The sequence below is a fragment of the Anas platyrhynchos genome, chromosome 7 (genome assembly GCF_047663525.1).
Source record: "Anas platyrhynchos isolate ZD024472 breed Pekin duck chromosome 7, IASCAAS_PekinDuck_T2T, whole genome shotgun sequence".
In the NCBI taxonomy this organism is placed as follows: Eukaryota; Metazoa; Chordata; class Aves; order Anseriformes; family Anatidae; genus Anas; species Anas platyrhynchos.
In genome coordinates, this window is record NC_092593.1 from 38861572 (window position 1) to 38888428 (window position 26857).

Consider the following 26857-nt stretch of genomic DNA (forward strand, 5'->3'; position numbering starts at 1 on the left):
CACAGATACACCCCAGCCTGGGAAGCCTTGCTCTAGGTTTTGCTGGTACTACACGGAAAGAGCTTGTCCTGTGAGTCCTTACATTCACTAGCAAATGCTGAGAAGCAGGTTGGAGATGGACCTCTTTCAGCCTGAGTCTCTGACCCGCTGCTCAGCTGGCAGCCTGTCATCTGTTTGCATGAGCAACAGAGAGATTTTCTGTGCTAAGTGAATGTCCTCCCAGCTTGGAAGAGGCTGTGCTGTTAATTCCTCTGCTTGGCAAGGCTTCTGCACTTGTGTTTTCTTCTGAATCACAAAGGTCAATGGTGCAAACCACCCTGTTGCTGTAACTGAGCAACTCGTTCAGGCAACTAGAGAGCCCACACCCCATACACACGGTGAGATTTTTAAATGATTTTTTTTCTCTTTTATATATAAATAGAAGTCTGCAGGCATCCTCTTCCACTCTTTCTCTCAAATCATTAGGGCATATGTATGTCTGCTCACTAACAGAGGGGAGACAAATAGGGACATCATAGAAGGAGTCTCCAGGTGACTTGGACCAAGCAAAGATTTGTTTCCATTTTGAGGAGCATAAATTTCTTGTGCTCTGACTGTGCAGGAAGCAAGGAGTGAATTTTTCACCTTGACTTCTAGACAGTACAGAATGAAGCCTTTCTGGACGAGAGAAAGCTGAACGAATGTGTCTACTTTGAATCAAAACTCCCATTTCATTGCACTCTGATGCAAACATAAAGCAAAAGTCAGACAGGTTTGGCATGCTCCTCGGCCTGCTGTTTTTAAGTATTTATTTTACATTGTTTCAGATGGATTTCAGTGATTATCATTTATTCACCTTCTATTTGGCATCTTTATCTGAGCTTAATATTCATCTGTGGATTGAGTAAAATGAATATTTCAAGCCTTAAATTATGGATGTACTGCAGCACTGCTGGCATCTCAGACTTAAAGACCTTTGTTGCAGTTTTTGCATCTCATCTGTTTTTTGGTGTCTCCTGGAACTGTCAGGGAACTTTTGCTGGCCTGCTGGAGAGCAGTGCCTGGCTGCAGCGGGCTGCAGGGCATATATGGGGAGGCTTTAGAGCCTCAGTCTCCTTGGACACCACCCCTGAGCCCTTTGCTTTCCCCCTTCAGCAGCTGTGGGCCGTGCCTCTCCTCTCCCACCTTTGTTTCTCCCTTTGTTGTGGGTTTCTCCCCAAGTGTTTTCTTGGCTGTGCTTTCTGGGTTTTATGCTCCCTTCTCTTTCTTCTCTTCTTCTCAGCGTGCAGGGTGCTTCTCCCTGGCGGTTGCCATAGAGATCACAGCACTTCTCTCTGCCTCTGCGAAAGGCACTGCTGTCCCTGTGTAGCTTGGCTGGCTGAGCCAACTGCCTCATCCCAAATGTGTCATCTTTCCCTGCCCCACACCGTGTGACCTGACTGTCCTGTAGGCTGACAGGCTGCTTACCTCTGTCCTGGGATGCGTGGCTATGCCATTGTATTGCACTCCAGGCTCCCAGTAAGCATTCCTGATCCGTGCACAGTAGTGGAGGACAATGAATTGCTAAGTAGCCCCATGGCAAGACTGCCCCTTCCCAGCTCCATGCCCTCAAATTTCAATCCACCTTCTGCCTTCCACCTGCTGGGTACCGTGGTGCTCCTCGTGTGCAAAGATCAGAGCAGCAGGAGTGCCAGTGCCTCCGAGTGCCAGGGCACCATTGCCCTGCTTGCCTGGGCTGACATGCAGGAGAGAGGCAGATGGACAGAGAAGGGGTAAGGGACCTCACCATGGCCTGGCCTTTTGCTGCCTTCCCTTTGTGCCCTGGTCATAACTTTAGGTTGCTGCAATCTGTAGCTGACTCAGCAGTGGTGGTACAAGGTTCAGTGCTGATGGCTGGCTGAGAGATGAGAGGTAACTGCTTTTCTCTCTGGCTAATCTTACACCCAGGGGATCATGTGGAAACTAACCAGAGGGTGGGGAGTTAGTGTCCTCTGCTGGCCTCATGAATATGATTATCTGAAACTTTCACTTGGCAGCTTTGTACATGCTGTTCCAGCACCATTATCTTGTACGTTGATTCAAAGCAATCAATAAGCCTTCAAGAAGGTTGTCCTGAACACTTTTGACAAATTATTAATAGAAGTCATTTGAGCAGTTGAGCTGTTCAGAACTTTTTACTGTTTAAAAGCTTGACTGTTGGGAATGCAGCATGCAAAATATTAATTTCACTTCATACATTTCTAAGAAGAATTTCTGATGGAAGGGAAGCTTCGTTCTTCTGAAGTGCACCAGAAGCAATGACACAACCATTCAGACTCCATTTGATCAGTTGTAGATAGAGTTACCTGAAGATTCGGTATTTTCCTCCCATGTTCACAGGCACTTAGGAAAGGTTGTGGCTTTATATGGCAAAAATGAACAGAACGGCAGTGAACTTGGAAAAGTTCAGAAAAGAGAGTGTATTTGAATGGAGTTTCTCAAGCACTAGCGGATGAAAACTGCCCTGCTTGCGTCTAAATCAGAATAAATGAGGAAGATATGAACTGAGCCTAGTGTGGAGGAGTACCAGGTAATAGTTGGACATTGCAGAAAATACTACCTTTGTCACCTTTGGTGATGTGGGATTTGACTAGAGCTGAAATCACAGGGAGATGAATCTGTCTTCCCTGCAGAGGTTCAAATAGAAGAGACACTGTCAGGGTAAATTAGATGCAGGACAAAAGCCTTCTGATCACAGCGGGTTTCAGGGGGTTTATTTTAATGGGATAACTCTTAGCTGAGGGCAAGCTGAGCTAATGACTCAGAGTTGTGTATTGCAATAAAGGTGTTGTAGGTTTTTTTTTTTTTTGGAAATTCTGAGATTTCCTGTTCTCTACTGAAACCATTATGAAAAGTGTTAAAAGATCTGAAGGGATGGAAAAACAGCCTACTTGTAGTGTTTGCTTTCCTGCCAAATGACCACTAGCAAGGCAATTTTACCAATCAGTCAGAAGCAAAATACATTTTTACTGCAACTTTGCAAAATCTGCCTCAATCATTCATGATAGGAAGAATTGCCCTGTGGAGAAGGCAGTGACTTGGCCCTCTGAAGCTTAAAGCTGAGTTTGAGATGTCCTGAGTTGTTTTGGGAAAAGTGCCTAATCTTTGTGCACCCCTTTAAAACATGATTGATACTTCACTAGCCGGCCTGGGCAGTTTCTGTCACAAGTCATTCCTGACAGTGCCAGTACTGTATGCTCAGTGTCCTGCCACCACAGGATCCTGATCTGGTCTGCAGACTTTTTGCTCCAACTAAAGTATAGCTATAAAAATCAGAATGCAGGATGTTGTAAGTACAAAGCTAGTTCATATGAAAACAACCGGAGAGTAACCAGATTACACTCCAGTACACTGGGTTGTTGGCCAAGGTTATTCAGTAACGTGCCAAGTGACACAGTCTCTAGGTTTTAGGTTCTTACTGCTTTTGAAGATTGTTGCTTGTCCTATGTCTGGTGAATGAATGATTTATGCCTCAAAACTGTCCCAGCAGTGCTTCTGAGCCACTGGGATTATAACTATGAAGTATTAAAAAAAAAGGTCACTATTTTCTCCCCATGCTGACTTGAGAACATAGATCAGACTGATAACAGCTTTGAAATAACCCAGATGTGGATATGTTTCCCCAGAAATTGAAGTCTTGCATGTGTTTACGGTCGCAACAGCTCTATGTGTGCATCCCCTCCGGCACAGGCGAACCTGTTGTCCCGTGGAAGCAGCTGAAGGCTCGAGCAGCCTGTCTGGCACCGGGTGTGCTGGCTGCTGGAGTGACAGATTTAACGCTGTCACGGCTTTGCTCAGTGATGTCACTGGTGCTGAAATAAAGCTGCAGCAGATGAAGTCAGCGGCTCTGCTGGCTGGCTGGAGGCTGTTCCAGCTGTACTGACCACAGTGCTCTACAGAAAGATATCTGCATTTCTTCTCCCTGAGTACTTTGAAAAATGCTGTAGGGAAGCAGCAAGGGACACAGGTGGCCAGTGGCTCCAACACAGCCCAGCCCTAAGGCGTGTCTCTGTCTGTGTGAATCTGTCTGAAGCTGGCACTGAAATTCTCTCTTCTTTCTCATGCCACTGGGCCAGAGGCTGCCTGCTTGCTTAGCTCACCGTGAGTACTCAGGCCTCCAGGGCAGCTGGAGTGCCAGCTTGCTGCCAGCTCATCTGGGGAAACTGGTGACCCTGCCTTTGCAGGTGCATGGTCATTCATGCCTGGGGTGTCTTCTTTGCCCCTGTCTTGTGGTGCTCGTGGATATTGCCCAGCCCAGCTGTCAGTGGTGCCATCGCCCTGTCTAGATGGGTATGCGCTGTTTCTTCTACAGACAGTTCAGAAAGCTAACATGATCACTATGTCCCATGGTGACACATCATCAGAAGCTAAGTATACCAAGGAAGAACATGGTGGAATCAGTAGGAATCATTTGGGTGAAGTAAAAGGTGCCCCTGAATTTCTATTTCTTCTTGCTAGGAAAAAATAAAAGGAAGTTGTATTTTGAGCATAAACTCTGCCTTCATTCAGGGTTGGCAAATCCTGTTTTTTGTTCTGTTTGTTTTTAACGTTCTTGCACTAATTTCCTGGCTATTCCTGCTTGAAAGTCCTACTGGACAATGACTGAATCCTTTTGTCTTGCCTGCCAAATAAAGCAGATTGTCAAAAGCAAAACATGTCGTGGATCATGTTTTGCAGACAAACCGGAAAAGAACTTGGATGCTTCACTTCCTCTGAACTTGCTGCCAGATCTCATGGGCTTCATATACAAGCTATATGGCAAAAGACTGCTTTGCATTTCTGTAACTCTATAGAAGTGTAGTAAAAGTTGGGCCACACTCTGAGCAGTAACTTGAGTTGGGCAGCTCTTGTGCACAAAGGTTGTGTTGGTTCTGTTTCCTGAGGGGCCCCACAACATTCAGAGGGGTTATCTGGTGAGCAGGACAGTTTGTGTGACCAGGAGTGTGAGGCTCAGCACTGATCTATCAAATCTTTTATGCTGGCATTAGGCATTGCCACGCTGTTGTTCGGTCACCAGCTTCTAAGTTTGCTTTCTCAGACAGGCTTGCTCACTGTTTTCTAAGATCTGCCATGTCCTAGATCTAGACCTCTCTGGAGACCTGAGTGCATTTGACCTCAGCTGGGTTTGTTTTTTGTATGTGGCTGGACTGGGCAGAGACGTGGCCTGGGCAGCCCAGTCTGCCAGCAAATAGCCTCTGCTCAGCACCTGTGAAATGCAGTGTGCCCTCATGGCTACGTGGCAGCTGGTGTACCAGGTGTTGGTGTGAGCAGAAAGCAGGCAGGCCCTAAGGCTTGGTGAGCTCAAATATGCTGTTGAGGCTGCTCTCCATCCTGGTGTGTATTCAAGACATCGCTCCACACCCTGCAAAGGGGACGCGTAGCACCCGACTCCACACTCAGCACAGATCTGAGGAGTTTGAGTTTTGAAGCTGTTGGAATTTGAGTATGAGGCTTGTTGTTCAGAGGCAATATCTTTTCATAGCTGTTATCTCATAGCTTTGTGCAAATACTCTAGGTAAAATTGCCCCATAAAAGTCTAACCACAAATCAGGAGAGGTGGTGAAAGAGAGTGGGTTGGAAAGAAACTTTCTCCCCTCCAGTCTATTTTAATTTTATGTTGTGAAATAAGGGGGCTCTAAGTAAGCCAGCCAAGTATTCTCAGAAGAATTGAACTATCTGAAATGTTTTATCTTCAGTAAGATTTTTTTTTTTCACCTTTCTATAGGGAATTAAGACGTCACTTGATGAAGCAGATCTGTGGTGCTTTGTGCCTGCGTCCCAAATTCTTGTCAGAGGGGGAGGAGTTACATAACGGGCAGAAAGAGTGCAAAATTCCCAGTATGCTGTGTTTGCTCTGTGAAAATGGTGTCAGGGGAATAGACACACAAAAGTAAGATCAAATAAATAGAGCTGAGAGAATGAACCCGAATGACACATGCAAGTTACAGAGAAGAAGCTGGTAGTTTCAGTTGTGATTTAAGAGTTTAACGGGGTAATGGCAGAATAGAGGTAAATCCAGTTTTCTTCCACACGTTACAAACAGCTCCTTATTTTCATTTAAATGTTTTTCTTTCATTTTTGTTTTTCAATCCAATCTTCATGGTCTTGTGTTAAGGCTGATAGTCTGTGTAGGATCTAAGCTCATTCCCATTGAAACACATGTAAAGACCTCCATAGGCTTGCCAGTTTTCCAGGGTCTAGTCAGCTTTGCAAATTCTGTACCAAGCAGATACACCTTGACAGCACCTGATTCTAAATCATTGAAGTTACTCCTTGGAAATTATAAAATTTCTTAAGAAAGAAAAATCCTTAAAAATTCCTAACAAGTAGTACTCCCATGACTACTCGCCTAATAAATGCCATATGGAAGAACAGTGCAGCATTTGATTTCCAGAGTGCTCAGAAACCAGCTAAGAATGCCAAATATTGTTCCTGGTTGGCCTGGAATAATGCAGCAATGCACATGCTGAAGCTCTTGCATTGTTTGTGCAGTTCTGAAGTGTTTTCCCATCACAGAAAAGGTATAGCCCCATCTTATATTTTTGTTCACGTATTATTGCTCATTCATGTGTGTTCTGCTTTCTTGCTTCTTCAGAATTTAGTGTAACAGAGGTAAATTGCCATTGCTCAGATACACCTCCTTTTCTGTAAGCCTAGTTAAATGTAGGTATACAACAGCAATTTGTATTTTTATATCTTTCACAATGCTAGGGTGCACCCACAGAGGACATCTGATGGGCAAACGTCATTGGCAAAAAGCCAGACTAACTTGAATTTGTATAGTATTAGCACACGTGAAGGAATTCAAAGTTAAACAGAGATCCTGCCACAAATTTGTGTGAAGGAGCAAAATCATCTCTCATAGTGCTCAGTAGCAGCAGAAGGTAGAGGAGCCCTGGAGGATCGTTGGCATTTCTCCCTCCTTGCTTCCTGTGTCTGGCCTGCACGTTGTCCAGGGCCCAGTCTCTTCAGAGTCTCATCCCCAGGGAACATGTTGCCAATGGGGCTTGGACATCACTGCAAAAGGCACTTTTCCCTGACAGCCTCAGTTGGCTTTTGAATGCTGAGGTGCAATGGAAATGTCCCTGGTGCACCTCAGTGAGGATACATTACTATACAGTGACCCCAGTTCTTTACGATTATCTACAAAAATGAGAAAATGCCAACCTTTGCTATATGTAAATGTTTTCAGAGAGGCAGAGAGAGGTACAAAAGAATGGGGGTCAATTGGAAGAAGAATGCAGCTCACTTCTCCAATAGCGATTACAGTGTCTGAGTCTTACTGACTGCTAGAGACCTGCTGCCTCACTTGGTAACGAAAAACAGGCCCAGAAATGATGGCGTAGCTATAGCAGCACTGCAGCTGGGGAGCTGTTCATTACAAATAGCCCGTGCCAATATGGTGTTGTGGAAAAACTCTTCAGTACCTCTTCTACCTTTCAAGCACTTTTTATTTTCCTTCCGTCCTATCTGTGTGCTCTTGCAGTCTGCTGCTGGGAGGCCTTGTGCATCCTGTTTTGCATTTGGACTCCTAAACCTGGCTCTTGGTTCTTCCATCAGCTGTTTTCAAACAATCTTTTGTGCCAATCTAATAAACAGTGGATGTATAAATTTAGTGAAGGACTGATCCCAGATGCTTTTCTGTCTTGTACTGTAATACATTTTTCATAAGCAGAAATTCTGTTCTTAATGTTCCAAAAGTGATATAGAACTTGGAAAAGCAGCCATGTCTAGGCCTCCCTTACCTGCTGTTTCTCATTTCTGCAAAAAGAACTGTAAGTAAAATTACATGCCAGGGTCTTTAATCACAGTCTGAAGGTTAATACCAAGGGTTTATGAACTGCATTTCCCTCAAAGCTTTAGCAAAATACTTGATTCCTGTGCTTGTCACAATTTCTGTGCTATGCCAGCTGTTGCCTGATTATTCTTGTTTCATTAATAAAGAGTCATGTGGTTGGAGATAAAGGTGAGCTGTGATGTTGCAATGCATCACCATTGAGTTGTGTGGATGAAGCCTTGATAAAAATCTCTGCTCTGTGATGTACACGCTCTCAAAATTCACTTTAGGAAGCATTCTTGCTTTCATTGTATCAGCCTGAGAGGAGACGCCGCATGAGGAATTTGCACAGGAACTGTTTCTCAGCCTATCAAATATTTGCCTATTCCCAACTAGAAGGAAACAGGCATTTAGCGAAGGGGATGTGTGCGGTGGGATCAGAGCTGTGTACTGTGTTGGGCTGCTGCTCTGCTGGTGCAAGAGCAGGAGGGCTCAGCTCTGTAAGGCTTTGGGCTTAGCTGGGTAAATGTGCCCCGCTGGCAACTGTTCAGTGGCATGGCAGAGCCCTCTGCACTGCATGGCATGCAGCGCGGGGAGCTGCTGTTTGGGCCAAGCTGATAAAGCCCAGTTTATTATGGTAGGAAGCTTTGAGTCTGTGACCAGCTGAACACTTTCAACACGTGGTAGTGAATGCAAGTGTAAGCACCTTGTACAACTGAACAATGACTCTCTTAATGTCTTCCCTGGAGATTTCTTACCAGAAGAGAAAAATTATTCACTTTGACTATTCACACCAGACTATTCACTTTGCCTGAAAGGAATTTAATCCTTCTGCATCTTTGAACCGTTTGGAAATGTGATGTTCAAGCAGATCAATTTTCTCTAGGCAGATGTGTGATATGCCATTTCTCTAATTACTTTCTATGCATGCTTTAAAATGAAGAAGTTCAATTTCAACATATTATTTTATCTTATCCAGGAAGAACAGCTTTTTTCTCCTTACACCCACTGCCCAGCAACAGATTGAGAAACACACAGACGCACACGCTTATAGTCCACTATATCATTTCTCTCTCTAATAACAATAGTGTGTGGTTTTGTGTGGGGAAAAAAACACAACTATTTAATTACTAAAACTCTATTAGTTCTGCTCTTAACTCTGCTGACCCCTTTGTAGATTAAAAAAGAATTAACCCCGCTGGCATAGATCCCTCCTGCCATTTCATTGTGTGCTTGGGTTTTGAACGTGTAGTGGAAGAGCAAGGAAGAAGACTCAAATAAACCTCACGATGATTAGACAAGTTTTGCTGACCAGTATTACTCATCATACTGACTAGTACTTGTTTGTTATGCCTGCAGGTTATAATGGAGGTGTCTGGCCTAGCTCTGAGGAAAAAAAGTTGAGCATTAGAAGCTGCAGCAGCTTGGGGCTGATCACCCCAAGTGGCTGACCTCGTTTGGGTACTATAGCTAGTTTATTGCAAGATAGTCCAATCCATAAGATTGGATTCTTCCATAGCACTGCCATTTCTCTGTAGGCACACTACAGTTTCCTTTTGCTTGCTCATTTGTCTCCCTCTGCCTGTTGTCTTGTATTTGCCATTGAAATTGCAAGCACTGTCAGGCAGGAATGGTCTTTTGTTCTGCATATGCCTCAGCAAACACAAAGGTATCATAGGCCCATGGATGCTACTGTGATAGCTTTAATTGTTTTCACTGGAAACCACAGTTGAACTGAAGGTTTCAAATTAGTTTGGTGAAGTGGGACTGTCTTGCCAAAATCCATGATTGCTTTCACATATTCCACTAAATTTGCTGCTAGGGTCTACGTGAGCATAAATCCTAACCTACTGCTGCGTTATTTGAGATTAGTCACTGGAGATTCTCTTATATAGACTCCAAGAAAGTTCACTGCTCACTGTCTTGAAATGTGTTGGCAAGGTATGGTGCATTGATTACTTGGTACTGTGCGTGCTTCTGATAATTAATGCTGGGATCTTGCCTCACTTAATGGGGAGTTATAGTGGAGTTTCCCACTAGAATTTGGTATACCTTGCTGGTGGTTTTCTATATTGTTCCCTCTAAATAGCAACATGCACCAATAGCATAACACAGTGAAGTTTTAACTCCTTTGTACAGTAGTTTTTACTCCCCATCAATAAAAAATTTTCGAGCCACCACCAACCAGAACATACTGCTTTCATATTCTGTGAAGGGAAAATATTTCAGCAGCTGAGAAATGCATGCTGCAGTTGGTATTTCATATGACTGATACTGGTGCGATATTGATAACTAGTAACAAAACTGTAAGAGAAGAGCGTAGTATGATACTCCAGCCAGATGTCTGGTTGTGTCCTTGGAAATACTGTCGGTAGAAAATTATTGCTAGAGATGCAGCAGCGCTGCCTTCACTGAGGGAGACAGACACTGACTGAGTAGGGTCTGCAAGCAGATTTATGGTAAAGACAGATGCAGAACCTGCAATCCAGAACAAAAACATTTGTGGGAGTGGAGAGTGTTAATGGCCTTTTTTTTTTTTTTTTTTTTTTTCGATGATGATGATGAAATCTGGGTAGAAAGAAACTAACAAACAACCTTAGTTATTATATTGCTGATGTGTTACCAGTCCAACTTTTGATGCGGAATGAAGCTAACTCGGTGCATCCTAGTGAAGAAAGAATAAAGGAATGGAAGGTAATCAGTATTATACTGAATGAATCTTTTTCCTATCTTCTAGAAGGCAGCAAGTTCACAGTCTTTTGAATTCTCAGAGCAAAACAATCAAATATCTTATGTTTTAAAGCCATTTTTGAGGCTGTTATTTGGCCATACTGTCTGGAGCCTTTTTATGTTGCTCAAAATGGAATTCATAAATTGTTTTTTGATGGTTATGCACATGTAACATCCACTGGGTGACAGCAACAGTTGAACATCTAACTAAATGTGCTCGAGAAAACAAGACTTTCTGTAATAACTAAGTCCCAGCAATGTGGAGAATACAATTTGAAGCTTGCCAGCTCATGGGCTATTGTTCATTCTGGTTAGCCAGAAGCAAAAGGCTGAGATCTAACAAGGGTGATGATTTCATCCTTTGGATACCAAAGCTTGAATATTTCAGTGTTGGAAGAAAAATGACACCATTTTATAGCTGCGTAGGACGTAATTGATACTTGTTTTTGTCTTCTACCTGAACTCACACACCTAACAATTATGTTTATGTTGTTGGCTTCTTTTTCTCAGCTGAACTTACAGCTGGACTGTGCTGAGCTTGATCCCAAACCAGCAAAAATAGATAAAATCTCTGTAGAAAAGTTTTTCTTGATTTTAATGTCTGTGATGTCTTCTCACAGAGAAATTGCAATGATTTCGTGGCATTCTAATAACTAGCGTGATCTAATTAGACTTGTAGGGAGATGTAATTAAAAAAAATAAAAAGACAAAATGGTATAGTCTTGGATTAAAAACAAAACAAAACAGAAGCTGTCAAGTACTCAAGAAGGCTGGGAAACTTCTGTTTATTCCCATTATATCAACTAGTTTAATAAAAGGCATAACTTCTTATAATCTGTCTTAGATATAATCACTGCAACCTTGCAGACAAGATATATGTTTTGCTAGGAATTCTTGGAACATCCCTTCTTGCATTCCTTCCAGAACTAGAGTTTCCCGTTCCTTTACATGCAGTATCTCAGTGAAGGAAGAAGCCTGACCTTCATTTACAAACCAATCACTGCTGGAGTATATGGAACAATACTTCAAAAGGAAAAATAATTTAAGGCACAGTGAGTATTCTGATGGCTATATTCAAAAAGCAAATCCAAAGAGTCTGTCTCTCTTGCCAGCTGTGTATTGCTCTAACCTCACTCTGATGTCACTCCAAAGATAGTTCTGTCCATAAATGTACAAAAATATCAGGGAGTGGTCAACTCTCAATATACAGACCCTCTAGCATCTTTGTTCTTAGCACTCATCAGCCAGGATCAGCGCAGTGTAACAACCCCTTCCATTACCTTCATTTTTCTCATACATTTTAGGGCCCTATTTTCAAGCCTTTTTTGGTTTTGCTGTAATTTGAGGCTAATTTTACTGTAAGTCAAAATGTTGACAAGCATACACTTCCTCTGTAGGTTTAGAGATTGTGGGTGAGTAGCATGTCTCTGTGCCACATTTAGCTTTGGATTTTGATGGAACAGACTGTTCCAACACGTCAGGCTTTTTCTCCTAGACCTCACCTTTCTGCCCATATGAAACACAAGCTGTTTGCTATTTTGTATCCTGCTCCTGTATAATGGACTAATTCTTTTCTTACACTGTCTTCCTTCTACTGTCACATCTTTTCTACACTATGGTGATCCTTCAAGCAGGAAATAGGTCTCCAAGTCAAGCTCCTTGCTGTGCTTGGTTGCTGCTTTGTATTTTCTATAACTGTAGTGGTCTAGTGGTCTGGGGTCTCTGGAGGAGACCATGGAAGGTGGTGCTGGTGATTCCTAGGGAAGTGAGAGGTGTTAGATCTACATTCTCTGTTTCAGTGCCAGACTATGGTATGAGATTCTAGACGTTCCTGTCTCTCTTTTCTTTTAGGAAGGAGCAGCAGTTGCCATCAATGTGTGTTGTGATCTTGAATGGAAGGGGAAGTGGATGAGAAGACGTGCGATGGTTTAGTCTGGGCATTTAGACAGCAGTCCTATCAGACTGTTGTAGCCAGTTAAACCCAAACTCAGCAGAATAAGAGAAGTGCACATGCACTTTCCAAACCATCTCCAGGTTTAAGTGCTGATGCAGGAAGTAAATTTGAACTAAAAATGCCTGGAAATTTAATTTTTGGTTGGCAAAATATGGCTATCTGAGGAACAGCTTAGGTAGTTAAAGCTCTTGAAGAAGGGCTTGTAGAAATAACCGAAAGCAGGTTTGTGTAGACTAAGTAGACATCAGAGGTGTATGCATTGTTATAGCTTTCTCAGTTAGATTTTTCAATGTGTGGTGCACTTTTGTAACCAGGTTTATAGTTGTTATTCTTAGAATGAAAAGTTTTCTTTGAAGATGTAGACCTGTACATCTTTAGATACATTTTCAGGCACTGGACAAGTGCTTCAGTAAGTAGCTATGATTCTTTTCTCAACAGGTGTATTAGTGTGCTAGGAGTTTAAGAGTTTCCCTGTTTTCTCCATGGAATGCATTCATATCTCTTGATCTGTGTGTTGTGGTATTATTATTATTTTTTATCCATGCACCTGGCTTGCCTATTCTCTTCATGCTCTGAATTGGGATCACAATTCTGCAAGAAAACCAGGCTTATACAGATGAATCTATTGATCTAGGTGTTTCATGAGAATTAGGCTCACATCTGTGTTCTCAAAAATAAGAGATTAAGGGCTTTTTATTTTTTTTTTCTTCCCAAGCATTAAATGAAGCATTTACTTCTCGTATTTTATCTTCTGCTTTGAAGAGTGAAATATACATAGGATTTGCAGTAGTTTTTTCTTTTCTTTCAATAGTGTTTGATGCCCTGTGAGATATTCTGGCTTTGCTAACATCAGTGATAGGCTTCCAGTCTTCAAGGTCAGTGGGGTTTACCCCTACTGTGTTGGGGTTTTTAGATGATAGCTTGATAAGCATGTTGTATAATTCTGACTTGCCCAAGCTCTTGCTACTACTTTTCAGGTTTATATGCCTATCTTCTTTGTAGACTTTTTTTCCTTTTCCTGTAGAAATATAACTTCATGTCATGGCAGTTGTGCCTCTTCCATCTATCTCTGGACTCCTGTGGATGAGCAGTGAGGCCTGGCTGGAATGTCCCAATATCCTGTGACAACTGGCAGGCTCTTCTTAATAGACTGGTCCAGCTTCTCAGTACAGCCCTTAAAGTCGTGGATTCTTGGTCTGGAAAGTCCACCTTGAAATACCTTGCTGTTTCTTGCTGAAATCTGTTTTTTGGTGAGTGAGTACCATTTCACCTCTGAGATACCACAAGTGCTGATGATGGCTCCTTGCTTTGGAGGGTGTTGACTGTGAGTCTGGCCCCTGCTTTTAGATGAGCCTGGCAGATTTTTTTGTTGTAATTTGGAATGGTGCCTCCTTTGGCACCAAGCATTGCAAAAGACAATTATCCATTAGAGAAGTTGTCCCTGGTACATTTTCCTGCATCTGTGCTCATACTGATCTTTCTTCTCCTGTTCCATTACCATGGATATTTGGCAGGGCCATGAAACCTCTGGGTGCTCACTCAGTAGCCCAACCTGAAACACCACTACATCTAGAATTGGGATGCTTTGGGAAAGAGTAAAGCACCCTGGGGTCCTAGAGTTGCCATGTAACCTTGCCCCTTTCCATCCCCCAGTGTCCTCCCGTATCCTCCTGTCTTCCCTCTGTCCCAGTCCATCCTGCATCCCACCTACAGTTCCTTCCTAACATGCTCCAGCCCCTGCTGTGTGCCCCAGCCCCACCATGTCCATGTAGCCCCCTTGGCCATGCACAGGTGATATCAAAGTTGGGCTCATCCCACAGCAGTGACTGCAAGCACAGCTGGGTCAGCACTTCCAGCACCACCAGTATGTCCTGGGGGCAGGGACCCTCATGTCCAACAAGACCCTGCCAACTGGAGTAATGCTGATTCATGGGGACTGAGGCTCTGGGGACACCTACCCACAGGGCCTCAGGCATCTAGGAGACCCACTGACCTGTGGGGACCCCTTTTTATAGAAAAACTTGATACTGCAAAGGAATAAGGTATAATAGTAAATATTAAGTTGAACAATGTTTCTTTGTGCTACAAACAGTATATGTTTAAATTAACTCATCGCACTCAGTAACAAGTTTTGCCAGCAAATAGGCAAAACCTTCTGTGTGAAATAGTTCACTTCTAATAGCTCAGGATCTGTCAGACTTTTACCAGATGAATAGTTATTAAATTGAGGATATGTGCACTGCACTATTTAATATATAATGAAACTCTTTTAATAAATATATGAGCTGAGATTAAGGCTGCTAATTTAATCACTGACAGCAGAGTCTCTGTGTATGGAAAATAACCCTTTAGCATTGAAACGTTCATTTCTGCTATTTTTTCCATGTGGTTATTATACTTGCAAAGATCCAAAAAAGGCCATTTTCCTGGAGGCAGAAAGAAAACTAAAAAAGCTTTAGAGGCAGCTGGGCAGGGAGCCGTGGGTCTGACTTTGCTGACAGAAAAAGTGATTTGGAGGGGAGCATAGTCCGGCGTTTTATTGAGAAAGTCCTCAGGTAGAAAACTGCTGATTAGTTTTACCCTAGCAGTGTCTCAGCTGAGTCTGACCACCTTATTTCCCAGCTCCCAGTGCCAGTTTCAGGTGCCTGGGGGAGAAGTGTGGTTCCTTGCTGGGACATGGATGACTCTGCCATGGTGTTGCTGGCTGGTTCTCCACCCCCAGCACAATGATGGATTCTTAAAATTACTACTGATTTCTCAACTACTGATTTCTCAGGAACAGCGTGTATGTTTTTGTATAAGGGCTGCATCTGCTGAATGTTAAATAGATTTTGTGTGTACCGGTGTCAGGAGACAGAAAGAATAAATAGTCCCTAAGCAGACAGAAAGGCTATATTTAGGTCTAGGCTGAGTATGCCCTCTGCCTGCCAAAAGAAAAAAAAAAAAAGCCTCTTCATTTCCTGCTGGTCCTTTATATATAATTTTTTCTTCATTGTGTTTTAAAACTTTCAAATGTGGATCCAGTCTAGTGTTGGGAAGCTGCACAGTCCTGCCTCTGTGACAGCCCCAGAAGCATACGGAGTTACTTCTGGGCTCCAGCCACAGCCCTGCCCTGCCTGGCCACCAGGTCACTGAGCCTGATCTGATCTGTGGGCTGACATCCTGACCCAGCCTCAGCCTATTTCCACCCCCAAAATCTTGCCTCTGGTTGCCCTCACCAAGCCTAAACGTAACTCCCACTCACGGGGAGTTACTCAGTGGGAGTCCCAGCCAGGCCTTCCCTACACCATCCCTATTCCCATCCCCAGGGAACTGGGGCTGCCTCCTGGCTTCCCTGCTTTCTGGCTGGGGTGGTGGGGTGGGCTGTGGCTGTGAGACCCAGCCCCAAGGGTGACCCCGCTGCTCCTGGCCTTCGCAGTGCCCTGATGCACGTGGTGTCCAGTCTTCCAGACAACACCCTGTCATGCTTTCAGCTATTATGAAAAATTAATCCACAGAAGTCTTAGGTTAAATGGACCATGAAGGGCTTCCATGATTCCTCCTTTATGATTTTTCATGGAGAGTACAAGACTCCCTTTTAAAGAGGCTTTGTGTCTTCGGATTTTGCAAAGCATGGGGAGCGTGCCTGTGTTGCAGAGGAGAACAGAAGTACTTGAGCTAGTGTTGAATGCAGTGCTTCGGATATCACAGAGCAGTCCAGCCATGGAACTCAGCATGAGCTAACTTTACCCTACTTCTCCGCACTGTAGACATACTCTGGTTTAGAGGTTTGACAAATGGTCTGTAGGTTTGAAACAGCTTCAGGAACAGACTGGCATTAATCCCAGGTTGAAATAGGAAACAAAGAGTGCCAAGAGACATTGAAAAAGGAACAAGAGTTTCTTGTAACAAGTACTCAGAGGACTTTAGCCCTTGAAGAGGAGATTCAGAGCTCCTGATGTGAGCAGACTTTCATATACTGCTTTCCAGTTTTAAAATTGTACAACTGTCTTTTGTTCCAGCCACTTCAGAAGTTGCTAAAAATCTGCCAGTTATAGGAAGCCTCTTTCCCTCCCCTTTTGTCAAGAATGACTCTTGTAAGTAACTCTGAGCCTGTGCATACTGCTCTGCTCTATCAGGAATAGAGCTCTGCAGCTTATCATGAAATGGAGAAACACAGCGTACACCTTCATGAGGAAAACAGTTGAGGAGATAGGATATCGGATATCAACTCTTATTTTCTACTAGAGGTGATTATTTTTTTTTGTTTTTTTCTTTTTTCCTCTAGAACAGCCTGTATTCTGGGTTTGAAGCTATGACAGGGGAGATTCAGGCTGGATATCAGGAAAATGTTCTTCACCAAGAGGGTGGTCAGGCACTGGAGCAGGCGCCCCAGGGAAGTACTCATGGTACCAAGTCTGGTGGAGTTCAAGAAGCCTTTGGATAATGCTCTCAGACATGTGGTCTTATTTATTTGGTGGTCCTTTGGGGACCCAGGAGTTGGACTAGATGATCCTTGTGGGTCTCTTCCAACTTGGGATATTCTATGATTCTATGGTTCCCCTTTTATATATTGCTTCCTTCCATGTGTAGACTATGAGTAAATGTGAGCAGAGAACCACAAACTCCGTAAGACCAGAGTATTTTGGAGCATGCTGCAGCATGAAAATTGGGTTGGTAAGGTCCCATCTAATGCCCAGTACAAAGTCATGCTTCGTGACCTACAGTTTCGGGAATGACAGCTCTGTTTTAATTCCTTCAGTACATGTTTATGACTCACTGGGTCATCTGTGTTTTGAATGTAGCAGATTCTGTTGCGTGGGTACATATGCATGTGGTGTATATGTAAGAGAGAAAAAGCTAAGGTTGAATATCTGACTACGAGTACTTCTCATTTCTGTAAACTAGGGGTGGCTATGGTAGCCTAACCTGAAGCTAAAAATGCAGTAAATACTGGATGGTGGGATTAGGAGCTTTCTACACAACCCATTGTAGAAATAGTGAGGAGTTTTTGCACAATCAAATGGTTGTGACTAGTATGGAGCAGAATGCTAGTCTTCTAGCCGAATTGCAAATTTGAAACTGGCTATGAATGACCAAGGGAATGATAAAACTTTCTTTAACTAGACAGGTAAAAACATGCAAATCCTTTATCTTTGTCTCCAGTAAAAATGCTCCTCTGGTTCAATTATCACTTAAATGAGTATAAATCAGGAATAGCTCATGTAAATCTTACATCTGTGCTGCACCTTCTGGTAAGTCTCATGGGCTTGACAGTGATGTGATCTAATTTAAAGTGTCATTGAGGATTTATTCAGAATGAGTTTTAAAAGTGTACTCTGCAACGTTTCTCTATTTGAAAGGAGAAAGTAGGTTAAAAGAAAGATAATTTACAAGGAAAAGTCAAGGCAAGACTAATCAGCATGAGGGCCTGGTTAGACACATAGCAATGTTTAATCCTTACTGTTACTAATCCTTCAGGCCAGGATTGCAAAAAAGAGAGTTTTTCTTTTATTTCTTGTGTATTACCAACTGCTTAGAGGACAGAGCAACCCCAGTCTCCTCATTTTGCGTCAGGTTAATAGGAACAGCGTAAAGGACAAGATGCAGCACATGTTACAGTATATGCCTATGGGCTCCATACATCATTCAACTGGTAAACTATTGCCTTATAAATCTAAGTAACCAAGAAGAATGAAACCAGAGCCTGATGGTGCCCAGTAACATGGCCAAGAGACAGTCATAACGACCAGGCATATGGGCAGCCAAGTGAATCATGCTGCCAGGAGGGATGTCTGCAGTGCAGCAGTTGGGAAATGCTTATTAAAAGTCCTAACATGGCTGCATGCCCCTGAGGAGTCATTTCTGTTGAAAGAGGCATCTTTCCAGACTGCTGGTGAGTTTCTATATGTGTTTTCATACTTGTGCATTTTGGATGTGTTTAGCTGAAGCTGACTTGTTCTTCCTATCAATATCTGATGCCTCCTATCACACCCATCATTTCAGTTTATCATCACCCTCCTGGGAAGCTTCAACAAAAACGGCTGGAAACCTCCCCTCCTACATCATTTCCTGAGCAATTCAATCAGCTTAGAAGGAAAGGCTTAAAGCCAAAAGCTACAAGTAAGCTAAGCTTTATTTTGGTAAAGGAAACACTAAATCTATCTGCTGTTTCTCTTGTTTTCCTTCTTTTCCTTTTGCTGCACTTCATTCTCATTGTATGTGCGAGGTAAGGATGAAGTCTGTCTCTGTCAGAATGTGAATGCTGTCAAAAATAGACATCTCTAGTAAGGTATTTTGGTGTAAGTGCGATACATTTTTTTATGTTATAGTTAAGGATATATTCATGTCAATTTTCTGGCAAGCTGATCAAAGGTACTGCTTTGCAATCTTTCACTTTTTTTTTTTTTTTTTTTTTTTTTTTCCTCCATGACATAAATACATTTTTGCTCAGAAGTTTTATTCCTTATTTTAAATAAAGTCTTGGTACAATACTATCAGCAAACTAAACATAAAACAAGTTGCTATGCAAGGCTAAACAATGAATATATGATTTTTTATCCTATTTAGTCATTCTTAGAGTTTTACCACAATAATATTTGATTATTGTAGGCAAAGTAATATCAATAATATTTAAAATAAAATAGAAAGCAGAACTTCTTAGCATTGCTGCTTCTAGAAAACCATGTCTGCTTCAAAACAGCCTTAGGAACTTGACTGCATCTCAGCAATCAAGATATTGAGCACTGTGATCAGCACTGTCACATTCTGTTGCATAATATTGCTGTGGACTCTTGAGTGTTACTCTCTTGTACTCGGAATATTGGTGCTCATTCTGCTGGCAGTCAGTTCAGCCTATCGCTACTAGAAGTGCCCGTGAGACTCATTTTGTCATATATATGGCCTTTTGAAGTCTCCAGGTAAGAGAAGTGTTAAGTCTACATGATGTACATAGTTGTTGACAGTTACAAGACTTTTTCTGTAATCACAAGTGGCAAGTTCAGAATACAGTTATTGCTGCTGGTGTCTTTTTAAAACTTCCTTATGGTATTCATGTCAATGTCACTATTTGAAGAAGGTGAAGGAGCTGATGAAGTTAAATTCTGAGATCATTTTACCATCACAAAATGCTAGTATGACTGGAAATGTTCTTCAGAAAAATGAATAGAAGATCCGTGTTTCTTCTCCCTGATTCTATTTGAGTGGAGGAAATCCTGATTCATGGTGGCAGGCAAGACAGAAGGGCCAGAACCCCAGGCTTTTGATCCCAATTAGTCAGGGAAAATGCATAACAACATTTAAAAGTTAAAAATTTGAGTGTTGGCTTCTCCTTGGAAAGAAAAATAAGGCTGGAGGTTGTGTACTTGTCAGATAGTGGTTAAAGCCACTCAATCCCCAAGCAGCAGCAGTGTCTTTCTGTGTCTTTACTGATATTTACCTGTTAGGGTTTGTTAAGTGCCTCTTCTGGACTTTGAAGGACACTACAGCGGCCTACTACTAATTAACTTCTGATCTGCATAAAAAGTTGTTTCCTCTTCCACTCTTAAGGTTTCAGAACAGAGCTTTTCTAAGATAAGAGCACAGAATTTTAAAGAAATGGATGCATCTTAGTATGCATATCAATACACATACACAGAGATATATGGACTGGATATATGGATATACAGGCTACTATTGCAACTTGTTTGTCATTTGCAAATCAATAAAATTACTTTTCCAGACATGCATGAGAATTAGTGGTTTGATGTTATTTTTGATTTTTGTTTATTTAAAAATCTCCCTGACTAGTATCTTCACTAGTAAGTAGCAAACATTCTTAGCTTGTGTAAAACATCACTGAGATCACTGTAACATGCTCACTGATGCTAATTACTGTAGACCTCCTGAACGTTTTCAGTATGTATCCACTGCTTTGGAGCAGTGGTACCTGCAGTTCTGTGGCTTTCATTGGCACATGTGTAAGAAATGAGATGTGTTTTTTAACATGATTGCCTCAGTTTCATTTGGGGGAGGGGGTGGAGGGTTACAGTGTTGATCTCAGATCTCAGCAGCATATACAATGTGACTTACTAAAATACAATTTCGGACAGAAATGAGTCTGAGGTCCAGCCAACAGAGACTCTGAAAGCTTCTCTGCTGAATGTTAATACCACTGTGGGAGTACGGTAAAGAAGAAATGTTTGCATTAGGAATTATGCTGTCTTCAGTTGGCATCTCTGTCACTGCACCATGAACTAGAACTTGCTCAGTTGCTGTATAAGCTTATGACTAGATTGACATTGCATTTGTGAGTCTCCTATGAAGGGAAAACATTACAGTGTACTTAGAATTGTCCTTGGCTAAAGTAATTTTAAGTGAGAAAGAGAGTATGAGTGAGATTTACAGCAAAGGTCCTTTCTTCTTTCTAGATTGCTGAAGGACAAACATCCTCACTCTCCATGCCTGTTTGAACTTGGGTACTGAGCTGTGTGGCAGCAGGACCTGGGGTTCCTTGCAAGGTAAGGTCTTTGAAGCTCTTTAAGTTGCTGAACTTTAAGTGTATGTCCACAGACAAGAGGGTAATTATATGTCTGGAAAATAATTTCCACGTGTCAAGATTATTATACACGGCAGATGAAAGATGATATAGAGACAAGCACATGAAGGAGAGGCAGCAAAGACTCATTGGAGTAAAGCTCTTGGGATGATATGAAGCTCGCAATGGGAATGGTGTGTCACTTCAGCTGCTAACTCTTCAGGAACAGATTTCTATTCATATCTTGGCATTGATTCTGCTAGTGGGATCACTTTGTCTGGAATAACTCCTATTATATTATCTGGAGCTCCTAAGAAATGCCAGTCTACAGTGTAATTGTGCATTGTATCCAGGCAGATTGTAACACACCAGAAAGGTCGAGCAGTATATAGTGAAGTCCACAATTAGCAGTCCGTTCCTTATCACATTAGTCATCTTTGTTTTTATTATCTTCAGTACTACAGGATTAGTCAGGTCAATAGTGCTGAAGTGACATACCGCCTCCTTTCATTTGTGCTTTTAGATGACTTATCCCTAGTTTTCAGGTACAGAATGGGAGGAAGGAGATAGGGTAGCCTAATTTGGGTAGCTAGTGTTGTCCTAAAACACCATCTAGTCTAGGAATAGCAGTTTTTCTTAGGTACACCGAATAGAGGCATGACTGGTTTAGTCCTCTGAGGCATTTCTTGTATTTTGAGAACAGTGAGTAAATAAAGAGTTAACCAGCCTGAACAGCAAATTTAGGTATCAAACCTTTTGCTTTGTATTGGAGCTTAGGTTCTACTTATTCTTGTGTAATTTGTGTTTTCCTACCCTCTCATTCAGATCTGTAAGTAAGTGGTCATCAGGACAAAAATACCATTGGCAGCTCTGTGGCCATTGGAGAACATATTTGTGTTCTGCATCTATGGTCCTCAAATGTTGCAGCCGAGAAAGAGTTGAAGTCCCTTTTGTCAGCCTCGTAAAGATGAGGACTGCAGAGTTTAATCTCTCTCTCTCTTTTTTTTTTTTTTTTAGATAGGTTTGTCCTTCTAAAGAGCCACAAGACATTAGACATTATTAAAATTATTATTGGAAATTTAGTAGTTTGCACAAGAGAAGTCACAGGATTTAAGTTTATACTAAAATAAAGTGAATATTCTACATCTTCTTTTGAAGGATAGCACTCTTAACTGTCTAATAATTAAAGCCTCATATGTTGGTGGAAGCAGGAAGAATAACTTATAATAGAAATCATAGAAAAATAGCTTGTCTTACTTCTAAACCATTAAGTATAAGCATTAAGATGTTACTATCATCTTTGAAGTCTCAGACATATGCCTTTGTAGTTTATGCATTGCTTGCACTTATGCTACAACTGTGCCTTAGTCAGATATTTAACATTACATGACCCTTTATTCCAATGTCACCAGTGTTAGACCGTTAAAGATTAACCTGGCAAGTATTTTGAAAAACACAACCTGACTTCATTAACCTCTTGAAAGGACACTTAATGTTAAAATATGCCATTACATATTTCCAAGCCTAGCATGGTGATGCACTGCATGTTTTATTGCTCTTAATGTTCTATTACCAAAGACAATTCACCCTTTCTTATAGTAAATGACATTGTTATATATTTATTTGACTCTTGGTTCTAAGGTCCAGGTACTCTTATGTTTATTAAAGAAGCTAACAAAATGCTTAGGTGGGCACTCAAAACCTTGACTGCTTTAGGTTTAGAGATATCCATTAGCCATTACTGCTGAAGATGTCAAAACACCAACAGTAATTCTATATCCTCCCTTTGGTGGGACCAAAATTGGGCAGCTCCTCTTGTTTCTTGCTAATATTCAGAAGAGGTTTCCTCTCCCATAGTATGTTTTCCTGTATAACTGCTTTCAGCCACCCAGTTTGGCCTCCTGTTTACTTCAAACATTTTATGATCTAATAACAGAAATTAATAAAATAAGCTTGATACCAATTTCTGCCTAGGGCTTTCTTTCCCTCCCTAGTGAAGCACTTTGCACCAGTGTTGAAGATGATTGCTTTTCTAGCAGCAATATTCTTCCTAGGCATCTTTTCTAGGGAGTGCTATAGAGTTCATTGCTGTGCTCTGAATTCATCTTATTTGTCTAGGGACTTTGTTTTTTTGTTTGCTTGTTTTTTCTTTAGTTTCACGCAAGACCTTAGCTCTAGGCTAAAGCCATATTAAAAATAAAGAATAATAAAAAAGGGAAATTACAGGGGTTTTATCTCTCAAAGGTAATTTTACTTTATTAATTTTTGGTGTGGGTGGAATCCCAGGCAAACTCATTATTTGGTGGATTGAGGGTAAGAAAGAACAGGTAAAGAAGAAGCACCAGATGTAGGATGGAAAGCTTCCCCAGAAAGCTTTAGACTGAACGTAGAGAAGCAACCGATGTAGACAAGAACAATATTTCTTGGTAGGCACAATTCTTAGAAATTTTCTGAGATGTCCCCTATGACAGGAGCTGGTGAGAAACTAGTCTGCCACCAGATGGCATTGAGTGGGGTCACAGCTGCATCTGAAGGATGAGATGGAGAAAGAAAAGCTCTCATAACCTTGCTGCTCATCTACGTCTCTTCCTTTTTCCTGTAACTCCTACTGCCTGGCTTAACAGCAAAAATTGAGAAGAGGCCAGCATGTGAACTTAAGATGCTTAAATATGGCCTGTAGTGCCAGTGGCACCGATTGTGATGATGGCTTGGGCTATGTTTAAACTGTTTTCAAGCTTTCGAGTTCAAGGTCATGCTCAACTCTGTCTTGCTCTGTTATGGGATGAGGCTTGGCTGTGCCAACCCATCCCAACTTTGCACTTCTCCTTCTGGAGAAGGGAGCTGTGTTGTGCTCTAACCTATGGCTGAGGGAGACTAACCCCTTGAGTCTGAGCCCTTGAGTGATTTGGTTGGTTGAGGGATACTGTGCTTATTTTACTGGACTGTGAAACAAAATAGTTTTAGTCTACTAGGAGTAGATTACAGATCTTGAAAAATGTGAAACTCTTGTGTCTCAGTCCTGGTGGAATGTTTGTCCAGCTGGCAAACATGAGTTCTGAGTTCTTTCTGCACAGAATTCCCTCACTTTCTATCTTCTTCAAACTATCCAGCTGAAGCATGACAGGGACTGTGTAAAGGACAGTCTTGCTCTGAAATCATTAGGTAAGCCAGATTCAAATCATGCTGACAGCTCTGTAACATGCCTAAGTCTTCCTTTTCCTTTGTGCTCTTCCTCAAAAAGAAATGCCCTGAATTAGAATAAGTAGCTTTTCCTTTTCCTTTTCCTTTTCCTTTTCCTTTTCCTTTTCCTTTTCCTTTTCCTTTTCCTTTTCCTTTTCCTTTTCCTTTTCCTTTTCCTTTTCCTTTTCCTTTTCCTTTTCCTTTTCCTTTTCCTTTTCCTTTTCCTTTTCCTTTTCCTTTTCCTTTTCCTTTTCCTTTTCCTTTTCCTTTTCCTTTCCCTTTTCCTTTCCCTTTTCCTTTCCCTTTTCCTTTCCCTTTTCCTTTCCCTTCCTTAATCTGGAAAAACAATATGCAGACCTATTTTTTTTCAGTGTGGTTGTGAGCCTTAACTTAGGATTGGAACCCCAGTTTTGTTCCCTGTATATAGAAGGAAGTAACTGGCTGTCTGCAGCACACATGCATTAGAATTTTTATGTACCCAATTCTGTGATTGTTCCTTTTATTTCACAGTATTTGATGACAGGAAAGGTTTTTTTTCATGGTGCACAGACTGTAGTGTTTGCAGGTGTCCTTGTGAAATAGAATGAAACACCCAATGGAGCAGTACACTTGCGCATGTGTGGATTCTGCTGGCAATGTGTGTGTTTCTGGATGTCATTCTCCAGGTAAGAAATCAGGGTGTTATGCCCTCCCTCTTTGTTCCCCTGTTTCCTAAAGTATTGGTACAATGGCACCACAATGCAGGGTGATCGGGAGTGAGACACCCAGCTCTGCCATGGGCACTGACATACAGAGGAGTTCATCAGTCTCTGTTAGCGCCAGCTAGGTGTGGAAGCAGAGCTCGCTGCCCATTCTGAGCAGGTTGACAGCTAAATCGGTGACAAACAAAAGGCTGAGAATATCATTTCAGATCCAAACCTCACTAGAAAACACTTCTCAGCATACTGATTTTGCAAGAGGCTCACGACTAAGACATTAGAAATAAGAGCAGATGCGTCTACACCCTCTACTCTCTTTCCAAAGGATTCACGCCTTCTGGGGATCTCTCCAAAATGATGCAGATAGTCTGTACAGAGCTGGGAAGGCAGAGGAGGTGAATGGTATTGGCAGCCGGGCAGAGAACTAGCTAGCTGTTCTCTTCCAGACTTTCATGGCTACACAGAGCATAGTGTCTCCCTGTACCATTTAGTGACTCCATGACATCACCACCTGTTACCATGGAAATCCAGAAACTACAAATTTGGATCTTGGCAGCAAGGTGTAAGGATGAAATATCTTCCTCTTTAGGGGGTCAAAAAGGAAAGCTGAAACAAATTTTCAGAATGCCTTTGAATTGGGCTAAGGTAGGGAGAGGTTAATAATTCCAAAACAAACAGTTGTAGCTGTTAAAGTGCCAGTGTGGTCCCTCCTATGTCCTTCATAAAAAGCAAACGTGGGAGATCAATTGCAGAACCCCTAACTTCATGCACCTTGACCATATCCCTCAGACGTAAGACCATTGCTATTGACTTATAACTTCAGCTGCTTTTAGAGATATATCCACCGACCAATGATTTTCAGGAAGTGCTAATAATTGCTGCTTCTTGAGAAAGAGTTTGCTTGTGTTTCACAGCAAAGAAAGTATGTGGTGTTGAGTTCTGATAAAATTGTGAGCAAATACCATTACTGTTGTGACATGTGCTTTTTATAGCCTTTTATTTATTTTTTTATTTATTTGGTGAGAACTGGTGTCTTTAAACATGAATTTTATGGCTTTTAAGTGCTTGAGATTTTTGAAATTATGGTAATAACATTTTTGTCTTTTACTAACGTTAGCTGACATTTCACTTATGTTGCACAGCTAAATGAAAACACTGCTTTTTAAATGGATGTTTATTAAATTAAATTATTGAATAGTTGAGGGCCAGCTAATATGAGCTCTTACACAGGCTGGTTTGATTTCACTGACATTGCAAAAGATGTACAAGTATGGTATGTACTTGAGTTGCCTACAGATGCGTGCACCCTTGCTGCAAAGGCAGGTGGAGCAAGAGCTGACCTCAGCTCTGGAATCTTAACAGCTGCTTTGTCTCCACGTGCACCTGCAAGGCTGTGGGCTGTGTGTGGCTGTGCTTCCACCTGGAGGTCCCATGTCAGAAAGGTAGATGTTGTTAATGCTCACCAGGTGTGAGGGAGATCTGACTAAACCTGTACAGAGTATGAAAAGACCTGTGGACTCATTTTATTTGGCTGCCTCCACTAAGGATCAGAATCATCTGGAAAAAAAAAAATCTTGTTGATAATCTGGTGTCAAGTATATCCATGATGGCAGTTCTTATGTGAACATTGAGCAGCAACATGGTTAATCTGATTAATGTCCTCCATATAAAAAAGTAAACAAGACCTGCTCACCAAACAACCAGTCTGTTCTCTTATTTAGTTGACGGCTTGGTTCCTGGGATTTCTATTCCACAAGAGCAGTTTGAATATGGTCAAGCTCTTGTTATCTGGAATATGTCTCAGTGTTCCCTGTTATGCCTTGTTTCAGTGGGATAACGACCAAGGAAGCTGCTGAGCCATGGATGGATTGTAGGAATATGTCATGAGAAAGATGCCTGGAGTCATCTGTCCACACACTGTGGTGCTGGCTCACATTTCCAAAACAGAGTTGCAGACAGAATTGCTCATGACTGCCCTGAAGAACTTTGTTATCTGTGCATGTTCC

The 26857-nt window shown here is 41.9% G+C and overlaps 1 long non-coding RNA gene across 2 annotated transcripts in view; it reads left to right on the forward strand.

The window, feature by feature from the left end:
• Positions 1 to 385: 385 nt before the first annotated feature.
• LOC106017813 (uncharacterized) overlaps positions 386 to 26857 on the forward strand; it is a 39099-nt gene continuing 12627 nt past the window's right edge. Inside the window, exons 1-4 of one of the 2 annotated variants that reach the window (XR_011810506.1) lie at positions 386 to 18354; positions 18465 to 18581; positions 20867 to 20956; positions 24719 to 24818. This is a non-coding gene — a long non-coding RNA (uncharacterized lncRNA). The remainder of the gene's footprint in view (positions 18355 to 18464; positions 18582 to 20866; positions 20957 to 24718; positions 24819 to 26857) is intronic. The other variant, XR_011810507.1, reaches the window with a different exon arrangement.